The sequence below is a fragment of the Alligator mississippiensis genome, chromosome 2, assembly GCF_030867095.1.
Source record: "Alligator mississippiensis isolate rAllMis1 chromosome 2, rAllMis1, whole genome shotgun sequence".
Classification (NCBI taxonomy): domain Eukaryota; kingdom Metazoa; phylum Chordata; order Crocodylia; family Alligatoridae; genus Alligator; species Alligator mississippiensis.
This window is the reverse complement of record NC_081825.1, coordinates 267,014,367-267,032,934: the sequence shown is the minus strand read 5'-3', so window position 1 is coordinate 267,032,934 and position 18,568 is coordinate 267,014,367.

Sequence of the window (18,568 nt, the reverse complement as noted above, 5' to 3'; positions counted from 1 at the left end):
TATGATAAGAGAACAATAAAGCATACAAAATCCTCCACAGTAATCTGGGTGAATTAGATTTCAGTAGTAAGAGCTTAATATAGGAACATGTTCTTCTGCCCCCAATGGCTTGTAAATATGTAGGCTCTAATAACTAATTACCTCTGATTTTCAAGAGATTATTTTTCTGGGATTCTGTCAACAGAGATTTTCTTTTGGACGCGGTCCTAGCTTCTCAGATACATTTCAGCTCACAGTTTCCAGGATCTCAGTAAATGCCTTCAGGAAGGGCTGTTCTAAGCAATGCATCTCCCTCAGCCTGAAATAATTAACTTCTACAAATGTGGAAAATACCTGTTTTCCTGTGGTTTTCGGACTTTTCAAATCCTACCATCATGAGAGTCAGCAAAAGTCAAATCAAACAGCGTTTCAACTGGCTCTTTCACGTTATGTATGCATTGGAATCCTTTTCCAGTGTGTAAATAATGGAGAAAACAATTATTCACCAGTGAACTAATTGCTCTTTAGTTAGTATTCTGTGCTGTCTCCTCATAGAACTGGGTTCGTGTCCTGTGCTGGGCTCTCATTCCTGGCATATTAACTGCTAGCGAAGCATCCTCTATGGTGTGAGGGGAAAAGAAATGGACACTTTCTATGTCACCCTATAGCATCCCTTGCTGATTTACTGTAAATCAACATTTAACTTTCCTCAGCCAAAATGAATGTTTCCAGTATACATGTGCTCTTAGAAGATGGGGGCAGGGGAGGGGATATAAACACTAGAAAAATAGGAAATGTTAGGATTTCCAGGAGTCATACAAAGAACTCACAGAGGGAGTTCAAATAGCTCTCCTCAAAGCATAATTGATCCAATGAGCCTTCACACCCCTTCCAAAATGGTATCCCTGTTTTCTTCTCTGTTATGTGTGGGATATGTCTTTAGGTATCAAGTCAATCCTCCAGTTTTGTACAGAAAATTATGCATATATTCACGTATGTTTTCAAGCACTCCTGAAAAGATTTAATTGATGAAGAATAGAAGGTGATGAATAGAAACTGATTAACAGAACTTTCCAACATGCACATCCGAATGGAGATTTGTGGCTGAGAAGGTATTTGTCAATCTGTTTGTTCCTCAGTTTCCTTACCCCTTACGTGGGGTTTACACTTAATACTTATGTACCACACTGACGTATTGTGAATATCAAGTCACTACACTTGTAAAGTACTTTAAGAACCTTGATGGATAATGCTGAACAAGTACAGCACCAGATATATTGATAAATTTGAGTGGCAATTCACCTTCAGCCTTAATGGTGTTTAGTGAAGGAGTAACTCTTCAACAATAATATCAAATGCTGCAGGCTCAGAGGTAAGCAAGATCATCAAAGTACTTGATTTACCACTGGTTTCCAACCATGCTGCTGCCTACAGCTTAGAAATAGAGATCATTTCCCTCTCTACATGACAGCAGAATATAAACCATGGCACTGTACATCACAAAAAAGTAGATGTAACATTATGCTCAGTTGGAGAGTTCCACTTCATTGTATGTCCCCATTAACTGAGGGATTGAGGTCATAATGGTTCATTTTATTACAGTAAGTACTTAAAAGAACTAAGTCCAAACATGGAAACTATACAGGTTTTGGTCTTATAAAAGGACTGTTGCTTGTGCTTAGATATAGCAAATACAGATGAGGTTCCCTTATGACACTAATTTTGCCAGCTCTTATATATTGATTGAAGGAAGAATTTTATTAAAGTACCTTTCAAAATTCAGTGAGGAAATTCAGAAATTATTCCTGGCTTTTCTGTCTAGACAACTGTCAATGCACTGAGCTTAAAGAGTTTTTGAGGGGGGAAACACTGAACAAAGTATTTGCACACTGCTTTATTTATACTAAGGTTTTATATTGCCATTCATGAGCATGGTATCTGAGTGCTTTCCAAATGAAATCAACCCCTAGTAGACTTTATGGGGCTTCTGACATGTCTTGCTTTTTGGGAGCTGTCCTCTGTCCTTTTTGCTGGAGAGCTCTTTTTTTTTTATTACAGTCATAGATTTCATAGTCATCCATCTAAGATTTTGGGGATTTGCAAACTGAGACCCAGCCTATCCTGTGCAAAACAGCCCAGAGCTGACAGAACTGAGCTCTGGAACCCACGGAGTTTGCTTGAGATGTTTCTAGAAGACACCTCTTCCAACAGCCCAGAACTAGACTTACAATTATTTACCTTGAAACATTTTGACTGTTTCACTTCTGATCCCATTGAAACCTGGAAGTGCAGAAGTACCTGCATAAATAAAGAAAAACATGGTGCAATAAAATGGAAACTGGGCCTTTAAGCTATTTCTTTTTGGTTGCAGTCCTGGCAATAGTTATTGTTTTAGCATAGCTGCTTTTTTCTCCCTGAATTAGTTTGTCCATCTCCAGAAACAGACCTTTATTGATGCTGTGCTTTGCAGGTTGAATCCCTCTTCATTCATGTTATTCCTGTGAAAGGGAGAAAAGACAATTATTCACAAATCCAGATAAAGTTGTGGGTTTTTTTTCTTAAGGCCTGCTCCAAAGCCCTTTTGAGTCAGTAGTGTCCTTTCAACTCAATGGGTTTTGAAGGAAAACCTTAGACCTGGATTAATTCAGTAAATACATGGATCTTCCAAAGGACTTTTAAGTAAGAGGAAATATCTAATTAATGGGAGAGAAGAGCAATTTATTTATTGGCCTTATCCAGTCAAAGGCCAAGAACATCCTACTTTCATTGATTTCAGAAGCACCTCAGCACCACGTTGAATCTGCCTTTTTAGCATGAGTCTTCACACAAGATGCAAGCTTTGTTTTAGAAATGTTTTACCAGAAGTTGACTGCTAATGATTTTCAAATAAAAGAAAAGTATTTTGGAACTCTGGGAAAGAATAACATTGCCCTTCATTCTAGATATATCTTTGAATATTTCACATCAATGTTTTGTGGGCTTTTTAAAATCTTTTTTGCTTCAAACAACACAGGAGCAACCAACCTTCTAATCCCTTCCCTAAAGGAGATTAATTATTTCCATTGTTAAGTAACAGGCTTTTCTTGTAATAAAAAGAAATTAAAAGGTATTCACTAGTGGCATCACCCTAGTCAATAAAGTAATTAGGATCGTGTCAAATGGAAGAGCCAAAAAGTGATTTCAGGACCAAGGTTCAGAAAAAAAAACATAGTCATGTAATGTTGCCTTTTGTTAGAGAAGGAAAGAAGGGTCTGAACCTGATTTATTTTTCAATTAGTGCTGTTTCGTGTTGAGAAATAAATGTTCCTAGCTTACACTGAAAACAATGCCTTGCATCTGTGTAGCTCAAATTATTTTACCCAAATTTAAACTGGTGCTTCATTACCATTTCTTTGTTAAGTTTCTGTAGACTTGCTACATGCTGTGAGGAAGTGCCTTGAAGGAAAGAAATGTGGGGGTAATCAGTGGGAAAAAAATAACTTTGATTAATTTAAATCTGATTCCAAATTATTTTTAACTATTTGATTAAGGTTTTTTTTTATTATTTTGAATGTTTCCAAATTGTAACATAACATTTTAATGGTACAACCATTTTTGGTACTTTTTCTTTAAAAAATATTTTTGATAATATATTTTCAATTAGCCAAACAGTAGCATGACAACAAAAACATGCAAGATGCTTTACAATAAGTAACCTTGCAATGCCCCTCTAAAATAGAAAAATATTATTAATCCCACTTGCACATAATGAAATGACAACAAAGAACAGTGCACTATCTAGCCTTACATCAAATCACAGAAGTCACTGGCAAAATACTGCTTTTTTTGTTTTTTCTCCTCCAAATGCCACTCAACATTTTACTATTAATTTACTCTTCAAGCCGCATAATCTTGGAAGCTCCAAGAAGACTCTAAAACACTACTGGGTATGCAATAGAGAAAAGAATATCCCGGTGAACCTTAAGTTTAGGATCTGACAATATAATTAAAAATCATTCTTTCTAATACCCAACATGCAAATAAAGGAAATAATTCTCAAAGTCTAATTCTTCTATTCTTATTTCTGATGTCTTTATCCGTCTAAATCCTCAGAGACTCACAAAAATTGAAAACATCTCAAATGCAAGCCAAAGTAGTGAGAATCCTGGATAAGATTTTTCTATATAATTGAGTTATAAACAACAACTATAGAGACACCCACATATCGTGCCTACATAAGAGTTTGTCTTAAAAGTTCTGTGCAGCATTTACATGAATTTGCTTCTTTGGCTCCACAGCTGAAGATTCGACAGGACATTTTTGGGCATTTAGGTCTTCAAGGAAAATTTTACAAGGAAAATGTAGATTTAAGCTGAGAGCTACTAGAATTTCAGACAAGTGACATGGGCAAACACTACATTTGAAATCCCATTGGGTATTCAACTCTCATGTGAGCCCACAGATGACACTTAAGTGTCTGGCTGCATCTGTCTGAACTTTTGAAAAAATCTTAATATTCAATATATTGTTTAATCCCCTTAGGCCAAAAGAGGCAATATAAAACACTCTTCAAGTACAAGCACACTAACCATTAAGCAAAGAATCAGGTTCACTCTTCCTTCCTCTTTTTCTCTAGCCCAATGAATCTTGAATTCCATTATTACCTACCGAGATAGCTTCAGAAAAAGAGCTTGAGAGTCTCCAACCCCAATCTCCACTCCTATAGCTTGGTGCTTAGGGTATTCTCCAGAAACATGGAACCTGTGGGTTCATATCTCTAAAGGCAGAGAAGGGAACTCAACCTGGATCACTGTCTTCCCGCATGAGTGCTCTAAATACTCAGTCTAAGAGGGAGTGAGCACCACCTCCGGCATATGTGTTTTTCATTTGTTTCTGAAAGGAAAGTCTTTGGACAGGGTTCCAGGCTGGGGTTCCAGGCTGTAAATCTCAAAGTGGAGAGACATGCTTACCTACTTCCCAGCACTAATGAACCTGAGCCCTGAAAAGGGTTGGGTTTCAAAATATACCCTTGTCCTCAGCATTTTCTTCTACAGCTTAAAAGCTAAGTTTCTACAAATTGAGCTAAAGGACTAGCTCCCAGGATGTAGAGCTGTTACAGGATCATAACATAAGGGGTCTGGGCACAGAGATAGACACACAACTGCTTATGGTTATTATTATTTGTATTACACTACCACCCAGAGGCTTCAGACAAGTATCCAGGTCCCATTGTGCTAAGCACTACACAAACATAGACTAAATCACAGTTTCAGTCCTGCACAGCTAGACTGTCTAAATACAAGATAACAAGAAGAATAAACAAAGGAAAGCATGAACTTAGTGACATACACATGGTTGAATTTTGACTTAGGGTAGATCAGGACCCAAAAAAGTTAATGCCAGTCTGGATCTGGGGTTGCTCTGCAGGATATGGAACCTCTTGGTAAGCTTGTAGCCCTGTGAGTTTTCTGTGGTTCCAGATGTTACAATGCAGGTTTCACATAGAGATAATTGAACCCCTTCACCCTGATGTACTGAAGCGTTGGTACTTTCCAGCACAATTTGTCTGTGATACCATGCTGGAGTGTAGAGCCAGGTCTATTGTTTGGTTTATGCTGTTTCTTGTCACTGCTATTGCTAAGGTTAATTGTATTCCCTGTGCTGATGCACAGTACTATCTATATATAAAACTCATTCTGAAAATTGTTTTTTAACCATCAAAATGTCCAAACACCAAAGCAGCAATCTTACTGGAATATAAATAGACACCTGCTGAAGCCCACCCATGAAATAGAGGATCCACAGTGAAGGAAGAAACCCCATACCCTTCCAGATGAGTTCATTCTGGCATCTTGTTAGAGTCCAAAGGAGACAAAAGAAACACTGAATTGTCCAAACTGGAGCTTCTCCATTACCAACCATATGAAAGACTCAGGAGAGTGGGAGGCCTGTTGAGAAGGGTATACATTGCATAACTTTTATTTGTATTATCTGTGGAACATGGGGAAGCCTGCAAGATTCCTGTCTTCCAAACTCTTGAACCTTTAATACTTGGTGAATGAATCAGAAGGTATATCTGTATTTTTGAGGTGATCTCAAGATTGCCACCAAGAAATAGGCCCCATCCACTCACTCCACTTTCACATGCTTCTGACCATAGTGTTTTGTGGTTACCAGTAAAGTGATGTCAGATATGCCCAGCACCACCTTTGAAAGCACACTCAAGAAAGAGATGGAGTGTCCCTGACCTTATTCTAAAAAGTGAGCACAACATTTTTCTGCAAGCAGCACATGTGGAATGGGAGTGAGTGGTTGAGTCTTTGTTCTTCCCAGTGATTCTGGGATGAAAATAGAAAAGATACAGACCTATGCAGACACATAGTGCTTGCACTATTTACTCCCAGGGTAAGACTAAGCATGCCAAAAGGAGAGAGAGGGAGGGAAAGAATCTAAAGGAACTCATTCTGCACCACCTTAAGTGATACAATAGCTGTGCCCTTTGCTCTAGGAGTCTCTGAAAGGCATTGTACCTCACTAAAACATATCGAGCATGTCTACATGAGCACTTTAATGTGCATTAGCCTATTTTAATGTGCATTAAAGCATCATTAAAAAACCGTGGGTGCCTGTGCACGAGCACAGAGGCTGCTCCGATGTGCTGTAATTACAGTACATCGGAGCAGACTCAAACATATTACCATGCTGCAGCAAGCCTCCTGTGTTTCATGTATCAGCGTTCCCATGCTTCAAAATGGCAGTGGAGGCACTTTAATTCAAGCACCCCTGCTGCCATTTTGAAGCATGGGGATGCTGATATACAAGAAGCTTCGGCGCTTCAATTAGAATGGCTCTTGAAGCCGCTCTAAGTAAAGTGCCACTCACCACCCCTGATCCCAAGCACATGTAAAAGTGCCCCATGAGGATAGGTGGAGGAAGAAACTATTATTTGGGGGGGATGAGTAAAACTTAAACTTAAAAGATACTTCTACACACATAGACGCACACATGCAGACAGACAGAGACAGACACACACACAGAGGCAGACACACACACACACCGCCCAGCAGGTAAGTATGTAATGGCAAAGGGACACGGTGGGGCAGATGGAGACCCCCACAATGAGGGAGGGAGTGGGGTAGAGGCAGGGGCACAAGCTGGGGTGAATGGGGCCCCAGGACAGGTTGTGGGAGGGTCAAAGCCCGGGCAGCTCATCCAGGGCTGCAGGGGCTCCTGCTGCTGTGCATACCCCTGGGGCAGGGATGGGGGGCATGTGCCCCCAGATCTGTGCATGGGGCAGAGGCAGCCTGCCCACTATGGGCTGGGGCTCTGCGCCCTATTGCTAGTGCCCTTGCAGCCACACGTTGCCAGGCAACCAGTGTGCAGGAGGCACATGGCATCATAAAGATACGAAGGCACGAGCAGCTCTGCCTCCACCCCACACACAGATCAGGGGGGCACATGCTACCTGTACCTGCCCTGGGGGTGTGCACCACAGCAAGAGCCCCCTGCACCCCTGGACAAGCCACCCAGGCTCTGACCCTCCCAGAACCTGTCCCGGGGCCCCATTCACCTCAGCCTGTGCCCCTCCCTCTGCCCCACTCCCACCCTCACCACAGGGGCCTCCGTCTGTCCCTCCACATCCCTTCCCTTTGCCACGTCCCTTCTCCCCTATACACTTACCTGCTGGGCACTGCTCCACACTCAGCCAGGCCAGGCTGAGTTTCTAGTCCCCTGCAGGCTCCAGCTGCTCATCTGTTTCTGTGCACACCCCTCCCCTCCTGCTGCAGCCGCCCAGAGCTGGCATCCAGACTGCCCTGCGATACTCTGTGCTGCCATATTTGCTTGAATTTGGGGGCGGGGCTAAGCCCTGTTAGCCCCAGCCTTCCGCCACCTATGCCAATGAGCTTTTGCTAATGTGCATTAAAATAAGCTAATGCACTTTTTTCTCGTACTTCACAATGGAGGTACTAAATTTAATGCACACTATCAAAAGTGCATTAATGAACATGTTGACACACCCAGTATCCCACAGAGCTGGTGCTGAGCAGTGCTGTTCTGTACTATTTCCAATACGCTTCAATGTGCTGAGGAAACACAATACAGTGCTGCAGTACATTCACTACAGTAGAGATGAAAAGCTTATACGTGATCAGCTAGGGTCAGGAGAAAAACATCTTCTATTAGCATAGCACAATTAGGTGCACTATGAAGGATTTACTTCTTTCTCTGATAAATTCATTGCTAGCAACTGCTGGAGGCAGGTTACCAGACTAAATGGACCATCAGTCTACTCTGCCATAGCAATTCGTGGAGTGTGTTTTCAAAATTACTATTTAATGCTGCTCACCATTAACAAACATCTTTGATTTATATTTTAACTTCATTGCAAAGTAAAACATGATTGTAATTTAATAAAGATCTATAACCTGTTTGTGGTGCCTGCAGAAGAAAAGGAAATCGGATGATTCACATCATATTGAAATCAACCTAGGCTGAAAGTAAAAAAACCTTTCCCGTTCCCCTGTTTTGGAATAGTTAACACCAGTCCTGAACAAATCTCTCCTTATTTAAAAGTTTGGATTTGAGGAGCAGACCTAGATAGATGGTTTCTTTCTCGGTAAGCTATTGATTAATGGATTGTACTAAATGGTGTGACATGCCCTTTAAGTGGAATTTACAAGTAATATATGGTATGGCAACTGCATTATTAATGATTTTGATACCTGGTATTTGTGACTTTTTATTCTGAGCTCTTATTATTTATACTACTGGGGGTGTAGGGCATATGCTGGCTCCCCCTGATTTGCTGTGCTTTGCTCTTACAATCATATATATTTCTTGGATTGTTCTCATTATTCACATTACATCTAGCTTGATCAGCTGACATTTTTCCTGACTGCATGCCAGGGCAAGAAGGCCAAAAAAAAAAAAAGGACTTTGTCTTCCAGGAGAATCACTGATGCTCTTTGGTGAATAATAGCTAGGAGAGAGTAAATTGCTGCAGAGCTTATTCTCTTCATTATTAAAAGTTGTTTATGGTACCCAATAAAAATAAGTGGAGAGAATTATAAATGGAAGCTCTCTGTACATTTTTCTACCTAATAAATCTTGGGGTTTAAATATTTTTCCTGGTTTTGGAGACCTTTTCTGTGCTCAAGTTAACCAAGCTGCCCACACTTACTGCCCCTTGCAGTCAGGTTTTCTGCAAGCTGCCCTGGCTTTGCCTCCTCTCCTAGCAACAGGGATAGGGTCCCCTGTTACCATTTTCATAAATTAGAGAGTAAATTAGAGTATAAATTAGAGAAGCCATAAGGCTATTACTGGGAACCAGTCTATCCAAGGATTAAGAAGACAGAGTTGTTTTAAATCTAGTTTTACATTTTGCCCACCTCTCTAGACTTGTGGCATTACAAGATTTATCCAATTATCATTGAAACCAATGCAGTATTTTTTTTGCTGTTGTTTTCAGTGAAAACTGTTTTAGACTTTAACTATTAATGCAGGAGTAGGGGTTGACATTGTTTACTTAGACTTCAGGAAGGCCTTCGATACAGTATCCCACCCCATACTGGTGAACAAGTTAAGAGGCTGTGACTTGGATGATTACACAGTCTGGTGGGTGGCAAATTGGCTAGAGGGTCACACCCAGAGAGTGGTAGTGGATGGGTCGGTATCGACCTGGAAGGGTGTGGGCAGTGGGGTCCCGCAGGGCTTGGTCCTTGGACAGATACTCTTCAATATCTTCTTCAGTGACTTCGACAAGGGAGTGAAGTGTACTCTGTCCAAGTTTGCGGATGATACAAAACTGTGGGGAGAAGTGGACACACTGGAGGGCAGGGAACAACTACAGACAGATCTGGACAGGTTGGGCAAATGGACAGAAAACAATAAAATGCAGTTTAACAAGGAGAAATGCAAAGTGCTGCACCTAGGGAGGAAAAATGTCCAGCACACCTACTGCCTAGGAAATGGCACGGTAGCATGGAAATAGCTCGGTAGCACAGAAGCGGAAAGGGATCTTGGAGTCCTAGTGGACTCCAAGATAAACATGAGTTGTCAGTGTGATTCATAGATTCATAGATTCATAGATGTTAGGGTCGGAAGGGACCTCAATAGATCATCAAGTCCGACCCCCTGCATAAGCAGGAAAGAGTGCTGGGTCTAGATGACCCCAGCTAGATACTCGTCTAACCTCCTCTTGAAGACCCCCAGGGTAGGGGAGAGCACCACCTCCCTTGGGAGCCTGTTCCAGACCTTGGCCACTCGAACTGTGAAGAAGTTCTTCCTAATGTCCAGTCTAAATCTGCTCTCTGCTAGCTTGTGGCCATTATTTCTTGTAACCCCCGGGAGCGCCTTGGTGAATAAATCCTCACCAATTCCCTTCTGTGCCCCCGTGATGAACTTATAGGCAGCCACAAGGTCGCCTCTCAACCTTCTCTTGCGGAGGCTGAAAAGGTCCAGTTTCTCTAGTCTCTCCTCGTAGGGCTTGTTCTGCAGGCCCTTGACCATACGAGTTGCCCTTCGCTGTACCCTCTCCAGGTTATCCGCATCCTTCTTGAAGTGTGGCGCCCAGAATTGCACGCAGTACTCCAACTGCGGTCTGACCAACGCCCTATAGAGGGGAAGTATCACCTCCCTGGACCTATTTGTCATGCATCTGCTGATGCACGATAAAGTGCCATTGGCTTTTCTGATAGCTTCGTCACACTGCCGGCTTATGTTCATCTTGGAGTCCACTAGGACTCCAAGATCCCTTTCCACCTCTGTGCCACCCAGCAGGTCATTCCCTAGGCTGTAGGTGTGCTGGACATTTTTCCTCCCTAGGTGCAGCACTTTGCATTTCTCCTTGTTGAACTGCATTCTGTTGTTTTCTGCCCACTTGTCCAGCCTATCCAGGTCTGCCTGCAGCTGTTCCCTGCCCTCCGGCGTGTCCACTTCTCCCCATAGCTTTGTGTCATCTGCAAACTTGGACAGAGTACATTTCACTCCCACGTCCAAGTCGCTGATGAAGACATTAAAGAGTATCGGTCCAAGGACCGAACCCTGCGGGACCCCACTGCCTACACCCTTCCAGGTCGATACCAACCCATCCACCACGACTCTTTGGGTGCGACCCTCTAGCCAATTCGCCACCCACCGGACTGTGCAGTCATCCACATCACAGCCTCTTAATTTGTTCACCAGTATGGGGTGGGATACCGTATCGAAGGCCTTCCTGAAGTCCAAGTATACGACATCCACCCCTCCTCCTGTGTCCAGGCGTTTCGTAACCTGGTCATAGAAAGAGACTAGGTTGGTCAGGCACGATCTGCCCGCCACGAACCCATGCTGGTTTCCCCTCAGCATAATTTGTCCTGCCGGGCTCTCACAAATGTGAGCCTTGATAATTTTTTCAAATACTTTACCAAGGATGGAGGTGAGACTGACCGGCCTATAGTTGCCCGGGTCCTCCTTCCTCCCCTTTTTGAAAATGGGGACCACGTTAGCCCTTTTCCAGTCCTCCGGGACTTGGCCTGTGCACCACGAGCATTCGAATATTCCCGCCAGTGGCTCTGCAATGACGTCGGCCAGTGCCTTCAGCACCCTCGGATGGAGCCCATCCGGGCCTGCCAACTTAAAGGCATCCAGTTCTTCCAAGTGACTCTGCACCACCTCAGGATCTACGTATGGAAGTCTGGCGCCTTGCTGCTGCCTCTCTACAACCCCATTGAGAGACTTGTCGTGCCCCTCGCTTAGGAACACTGAGGCAAAGAACTCGTTGAGGAGTTCAGCCTTGTCCCCCCTATCTGTCACCAATTGCTTCTGCCCATTTAGCAGGGGTCCTATTCCTCCCTGGGCCTTCCTTTTACTCCCTATATATCTAAAAAACAATTTCTTGTTGTCTTTTACTTGGGTTGCCATCCTCAGCTCCATGGTAGCTTTGGCCCGCCTAACTGCCGCCCTACAAGCACGAGCAGAGGAGGTATATTCATCTTTAGTGATCTCACCCTGTTTCCACTTTTTATGTGCTCCCCTTTTGGCCCTTAGGCTGCCCTGGATTTCTCTGGTCAGCCATGGAAGCCTCCTGGCCCCTTTCCCTCTTTTGCCTCGCTCGGGGATCGTCTTGCTTTGTGCCCAAAGGATCGTTTCCTTTAGGCACAGCCACCCTTCTTGGGCACCCATCCCATCAAAACTCCTACTCTGCAGTGCTTCCTTGACTAATCGCCTGAGTGCAACGAGATCAGCTTTCCTAAAGTCTAGCACTTTTACCCTACTAGTTACCTTACCCACTCGCCGTCTTATGTTGAATTCTATCATAAGGTGATCACTGTCTCCCAGATAGCTACCGATCTGGAGGTCCCCTATCATGTCATCTCCCGTTGCCAATACCAGATCCAGTATGGCATTCCCCCTAGTGGGACCATACACCTCCTGTGTCAGGTGGAGGTCCTGTACACAAGTTAGAAACCTGCGTGAGCGATGGGACCTTGCTGTCTGCGTCTCCCAGCAGATGTCCGGGTAGTTTAGGTCCCCCATGACTACCGCCTCTTTAGCTTTTATGGTCTCCGAGAGTTGCCTCAGGAGCCCCGCATCTATTTCTTCCCCTTGGTGTGGGGGTCTGTAACAGACCCCTACCACCAAATCCCTTTCTCCTTGCCCCCCATGTAGCCTAACCCACAATCCTTCTACTTCCTCAGCCTCGGATTCTGTCTTGATGAGGGTTGATGTATATTGCTCACTGACATAAAGTGCAACCCCCCCCCCCTTTATTCCCCGACCTGTCCTTTCTATACAATCTGTAGCCCTCAATATGTACCGCCCAGTCATGGGATGAATCCCACCAGGTCTCTGTTAGCCCCACTAAGTCATAGGTGTTTAGTGCAAGCAGGAGCGCTAGTTCATCCTGCTTGTTCCCCATGCTCCTAGCATTAGTATATAGGCACTTGAGCCCTGCGACTGGTGCCTTTGCTGCCCCCCCGCTCCCAGTCCCATGGGGCCCATTGTTTCTTACCTTCTTGTTCCTTACCTGTTCTGTTGTGTTGGCCTCCCCATGGCTTTCAGGTTCCCAATGTTCTCCTTCTTCAGGCTGGGCTGTCCTTGTGGGTGCCACATGGTTTGGTGGTCCACAGCTTCCCCTGCCCTCGTACTCCCCTCCCCCTGACGAGCCTAGTTTAAAGCCCGCCGGAGGAGATCCGCCAACCTAGAAGAAAACACACGCTTACCTTTGGGGGACAGGTGAAGCCCATCCCAGGTGAGCATGTCCCTCGTCGTGATGTGCGGGTCATGGTCCAGGAAGCCGAAGCCTGCCTCGAGACACCACTGCCGAAGCCGCCAGATGGTCTCTCTGATGCAGTTCTCCTGCCGTCTTCCTCGTCCGGTCACTGGTAGGATGGAAGAGAAAACCACCTGTGCACCGAACTCCTTCAGCAAGCCGCCCAGAGCACAGTAGTCCGCCATCAAGTGATCGGGGGTTCTCCTGGCCGCATCATTAGTACCCACAAGGACTAGGACCATGGGGTAATAATCGGTGGGCTTGATCCTGGCCTGGATTACCTCCGTCACATCCCGAATCTTTGCTCCAGGGAGGCAGCATACCTCTCGTGCCGAGGGGTCCTGGCGACTGATGGGCCCTTCCGTACCCCTCAGGATGGAGTCTCCTATGACGAGCACTCGTCGCCTCCTCCTCTGGGTCATCGTGGATCTCTTGATCTGTTTGGAGTGTGAAGAATGTGGTGTTTCTTCTTGCCCAAGGGTGTCCGCCTCCCCTTCCATCTCCTGCAGGGTCGCCAGGGCCTCATACCTGTTCACCAGTCGGACTGGAGAAGCTGGTACCGGTTCACTGTGTGCCGCTCCGGTCCTGGCTGTGACCGTCTGCCACTCTGCTGCGCAGGGCATTCCCCGGGCTGCTTCTTCCTTGGGTGCCTGGGCCTGCAGGGAAAGGAAATATCTGTCAATTTCATCCTCCGCCTCCCTGATCCTCCTCAGCCTGCTAACCTCCTCCCGGAGCTCCCTCACCTGCGCCTCCAGAGCCCTAAGATGGGCACCTGCTGGACAGGTGTGGGGGCCCCCAATCTCTGCTCCCCCCGGCCCTGCTGGGGATACCCCACAGGCCAGGAGGTAGGGGGACACAGGCTCCCCCATGGGCTCGGTCTGGGTGGAGGCCTCAGACCTGCCCCGGGTAGCCTTGTCCCCCTGGGCAGAGGCCCTAGCAGTACTCCTCGTAGACACCATTCTACAAGCTGCTGTTTGTAGACCTGTGCGGTGTCTACGCCCTACCCCTACAGGAGTCCCACTCCTGGCCCGCCCTCCGGCGCGAACGCCTGCACAAACGCCGGCGTGCTCTTACAGAGCGCGCCTGTTTGCGCGCTGTGTTCGCGCCGCGCGGCTCGGGAGCGCGGCTCCCTACCGGCTCAGCTATATGGGACCCGGGGGGCTTCCCCTCCGGATCCGGCTCAGCTGCGCCGGGTCCCTCCGCCCCACTTACCTTCGGGGGATCAGCTGCTGCTGCCCCCGCTGCCGATTCCTCTGTTGTTGCTGTTGCTGCTGCTGCCGCCGCCGCCTCCAGTCAGTTGGTTGGTAAGAAGGGCACACGTGCGTGCGGGACACACGTGTGCTGCCTCCTCTCCTTCCCGCTGCTGGTTCCCGATGAAGTCATCAGAAAAGCTAACTGCACTTTATCATGCATGACAAACAGAGCCAAGGAGGTGATACTTCCCCTCTATTGGGCGCTGGTCAGACCGCAGTTGGAATACTGCATACAGTTTTGGGTGCCACACTTTAAGAGGGATGTGGATAAGCTGGAGAGGGTCCAGAGAAGGGCCACTCGTATGGTTAAGGGCTTGCAGGCCAAGCCCTACGAGGAGAGACTAGGGCACTTGGACCTCTTCAGCCTCTGCAAGAGAAGGTTGAGAGGTGAACTTGTGGCTGCCTATAAGTTCATCATGGGGGCACAGAAGGGAATTGGTGAGGCTCTGCTCACCAAGGCACCCCTGGGGGTCACAAGAAATAATGGCCATAAGTTAGCAGAGAGCAGATTTAGACTAGACATTAGGAAGAACTTCTTCACAGTTAGAGTGGCCAAGGTCTGGAACGGGCTCCCAAGGGAGGTGGTGCTCTCCCCTACCCTGGGAGTCTTCAAGAGGAGGTTAGATGGACATCTGGCTGGGGTCATCTGAACCCAGCACTCTTTCCTGCCTATGCAGGGGGTCGGACTCGATGATCTATTGAGGTGCCTTCCGACCCTAACATCTATGAATCTTTGAATCTATGAATATTAAAACCAGTTCAGGATTTCCCATTTGAAAACCAGGTATCAGTTCATTCAGTTAATATTCATTTTAGCCAGTTTCTATATAACTAAACATATTGGTTTGTTTTTTCTTCTTTTTGCAATATTTTTCTTTGGTTTTCTCCAGAAAAAGGAGAGTAAAGAGGTGTGAAAAGAGGTAATTATCTGAAAGCCTAAACATATTTGTTTTATAAAAATGTCAACCAAACATTTATTTTTGTTTCACAAAAGAATCAGAACAAATACTTAAGCAACACAATTTGGGGTTTATTTTTATATTGTTGTGATATACCTGCCATTTTTAGCAAGCTATACTAATCATTGGACGTGGAGGTACATCTGTGTGTCAAGGTGTAAACATATATGCCATACAATTCTTTTTATTTTTCTCCCTTTTGTCACAATGGGATATACTTATAAAATATTAGTACATCAGAAAGAGTCCAGAACCCAAGCCAAGAATAAATACTGAACAACCCAATAAAAGTACTGAACAAGTCAGTCAAAATAGACACAATTCAACATTCATCAAAGTAATTCCAAGATCAGTTGTAGCATTCCAAGAATAAATATTGCTTATAAGCATTTAATTTGCCTAAAGAGAAATGTTTACAACTTAAACATCTTTCCAAAACTCATCAAAGCTACCAGGTTCCTTTTGAACTAAACTAGAGAAAAAGAGATACATATTCCTAGATTAAGGACAAGTTATTTCAGTCATTTTCTTTCTACTTTCCATTAATAGTCTGGTCCAAAACCCATTGAAATCAACAGGAAGACTACCACATGCCTTATTTTTTCATATACCACACAACCTTAACTAAAGCATGTGCTTTGTCATTATGCAAATCAGAATGTGGGGGGGGGGGAGTTTTTCCAGAGTCATGGATGACTGTGGGTGCATCTACATGAGATGCATTACAGTGCAGTACAGCTAACGGGTGGCCGCATCTACATAAGATGCTGACTGAGCAGTAGGGCTGTGCAAAGCTTTGGTCCCTGATTCAATTCAGTGGAGATTTGGCCCAATTCAGTGGCTGAATCTCCAAATCTGAATCAAATCAGAAGACCCTTGAATCTTTCTGAATCAAATCGGAACCCTACAAATTGATTCAGAGAGATTCTGAAAGATTCGGCAATTCGGACATAGATACAGCTTTAAATGTTTTTTCTACACACCTCAAGGTAGCAGGCAGCTTGTGAATCCTGTGATGCTGGGGCACATGGAGCATCCCACAGGGGTGCGGAAGGCTCCCCAGTGTGTTCAGCAACAGACCCAGAAGTGGACCAGAAGCACTTCCGGTCCACTTCCGGGTCTGCCAGGGAGCACGTGGGGGGGACCCCCAATGCTCCCAGCTCATTGACTGGTGTCTCCTAGGTCTGGGGGGGTACCTGGGGTCCCCCTGCAGCTGATCACTGAGCCAGGAGGCACAGGGGGAGGGGAGACCCCAGCATGCTTCCCAGAAGACTCAGAAGTGGACTGAAAGTACTTCCAGTCCACTTCCGAGTTTGCCACGGAGCATGTGGAGGGCACCCCTGCACTCCTGTGGGATGCTCCACATGCCCCAGCACTGCAGTGTTCACAAGCCAGGCTGGTACCTCGAGGTATGCAGAAAAAACATTTAAAGCTGTGTCTATGTCTGAATTGCTGATTCTCCAAATCAGCATCGAATCTTCAGATTTGGATTTGGCAGAATTGAATCAGGGACAGTGATCCGAATCAACAAATCGAATCACTATCCCTGATCCAAACTGAATCCAAATCTAAATTGAATAGGGCCTGATTCACACACCCATGCTGAGCAGTAACTCACTACTGCATAGTAGCTTGTTACCAAAAAGCCATTCAGGGACACTACTGTGCAGTAACTCCAGTTACTGTGCAGTTATTTAGTATTTCTGGGTGCAAGTACTAAATGACTGCGCAGTAGGAAGCACAATTGTGGAGCAGGGGCTAGGAACAAACTCACAGCCTCTGTTCCATGATCCTAATCATGGAGCAGAGGCTGGGAGCTCCCTGCACAGCTGATTGGGACCTGCCCCTGACTGGGACAGTTGCTGGCTAGCTCTAGGCTGCATGGGGAAGTCTGCATGTGCAGCCTGGAGGTAGATGGGGACTGTCCCATTTCAGGCAGTCCTTAGTCAGCTCTAAGGTGCATGTGAAAACTTCCCTGTGGAGCCTGGGACTAGGCTGGAACTGGATGCTACCGGGGGCTGGTGAAGGGCCAGAGAGGGCAGAAGCAGACTGCTGCCAGGAGCAGCAAATCTGCTCCTGAATCCCCACATGTGTAGACACCTGTGCAGGGTGGGTTTACTCTAGAGTAATTTTACCCCACAGCATCTGGAAATGTAGATGTTCCCAGTGTAGCATAGAATTAGTCCAGGAAGAATGGCATCTCAGGGGACACTCTGAATGAGTCAGCAGGAGCTTCCTGATATGGCAGAACAACAGCAAGACTATACTCCAGACCTTTTTGAAGGCAGTGGCAAGACTATTACTTCTTAGCTATAAATAATTCTTTATATAAGTTATTGTAAATAATAAAGTGTTGTTCTCATATCACAAGCTTTATCAAGATACTGCAACTACATATAGAAGCTGACTTGTTCTGAGTTTGATTAATGGGTTCAGGCTGTAAGAAAGCTGACAATGAACTCTGAATCATAGAGAAGCACCAGCCATCTTGGCAGCTAGGCATCACAGTATCTGCTTGCTTCTAGATCCATTCTCCCTGTCCCTCCCTGCCTCTTCCCCCCTACCCCCACACCTCTCCTTTCCCCTGCTTCTATTTTACACTTCTAATCATTTTCTACACTTAACATATGCAACATCATTTTGGAGGGCTGATTTTTTTGGGAAAAGTATGTGCGATATGTGAGGAATTACAATTCAATACATTTCAGCCCCCACAGTTAAGCCACTAGAGGATGGAGTTTGAAAATCAGGATAAATGTCATTAAAGTCAATGATACTAACATGAAGTAAAACTGGTATGAGAGAAGAACTGAGCTTTGGATTCCTAGCTCCTGCATCACTAAGTGGTTTTCTCTTATTCTTGGACTTACGCCACATTCAGCATCCTCCAGACTCTAGAGCAATGTCTGAGTAACCCAACATGCTAATGCTAAGAATAAAAGAATAGCTACTGTATTTCATAAGTACTATAGAGTATTTTTGTTTTAGTGTTTACAGAATACTTCAACAACTAAACCAGGGAAACAACACAGGCATGTTGCATTGTCCTATTTCAGATTCTGACTGGGTAGAAGGTATGAATCTCCAGCATGGCCACTCTCTATGCATTCCTATTTAGCAAGATACAGACTCATTTAAAGAGTTGG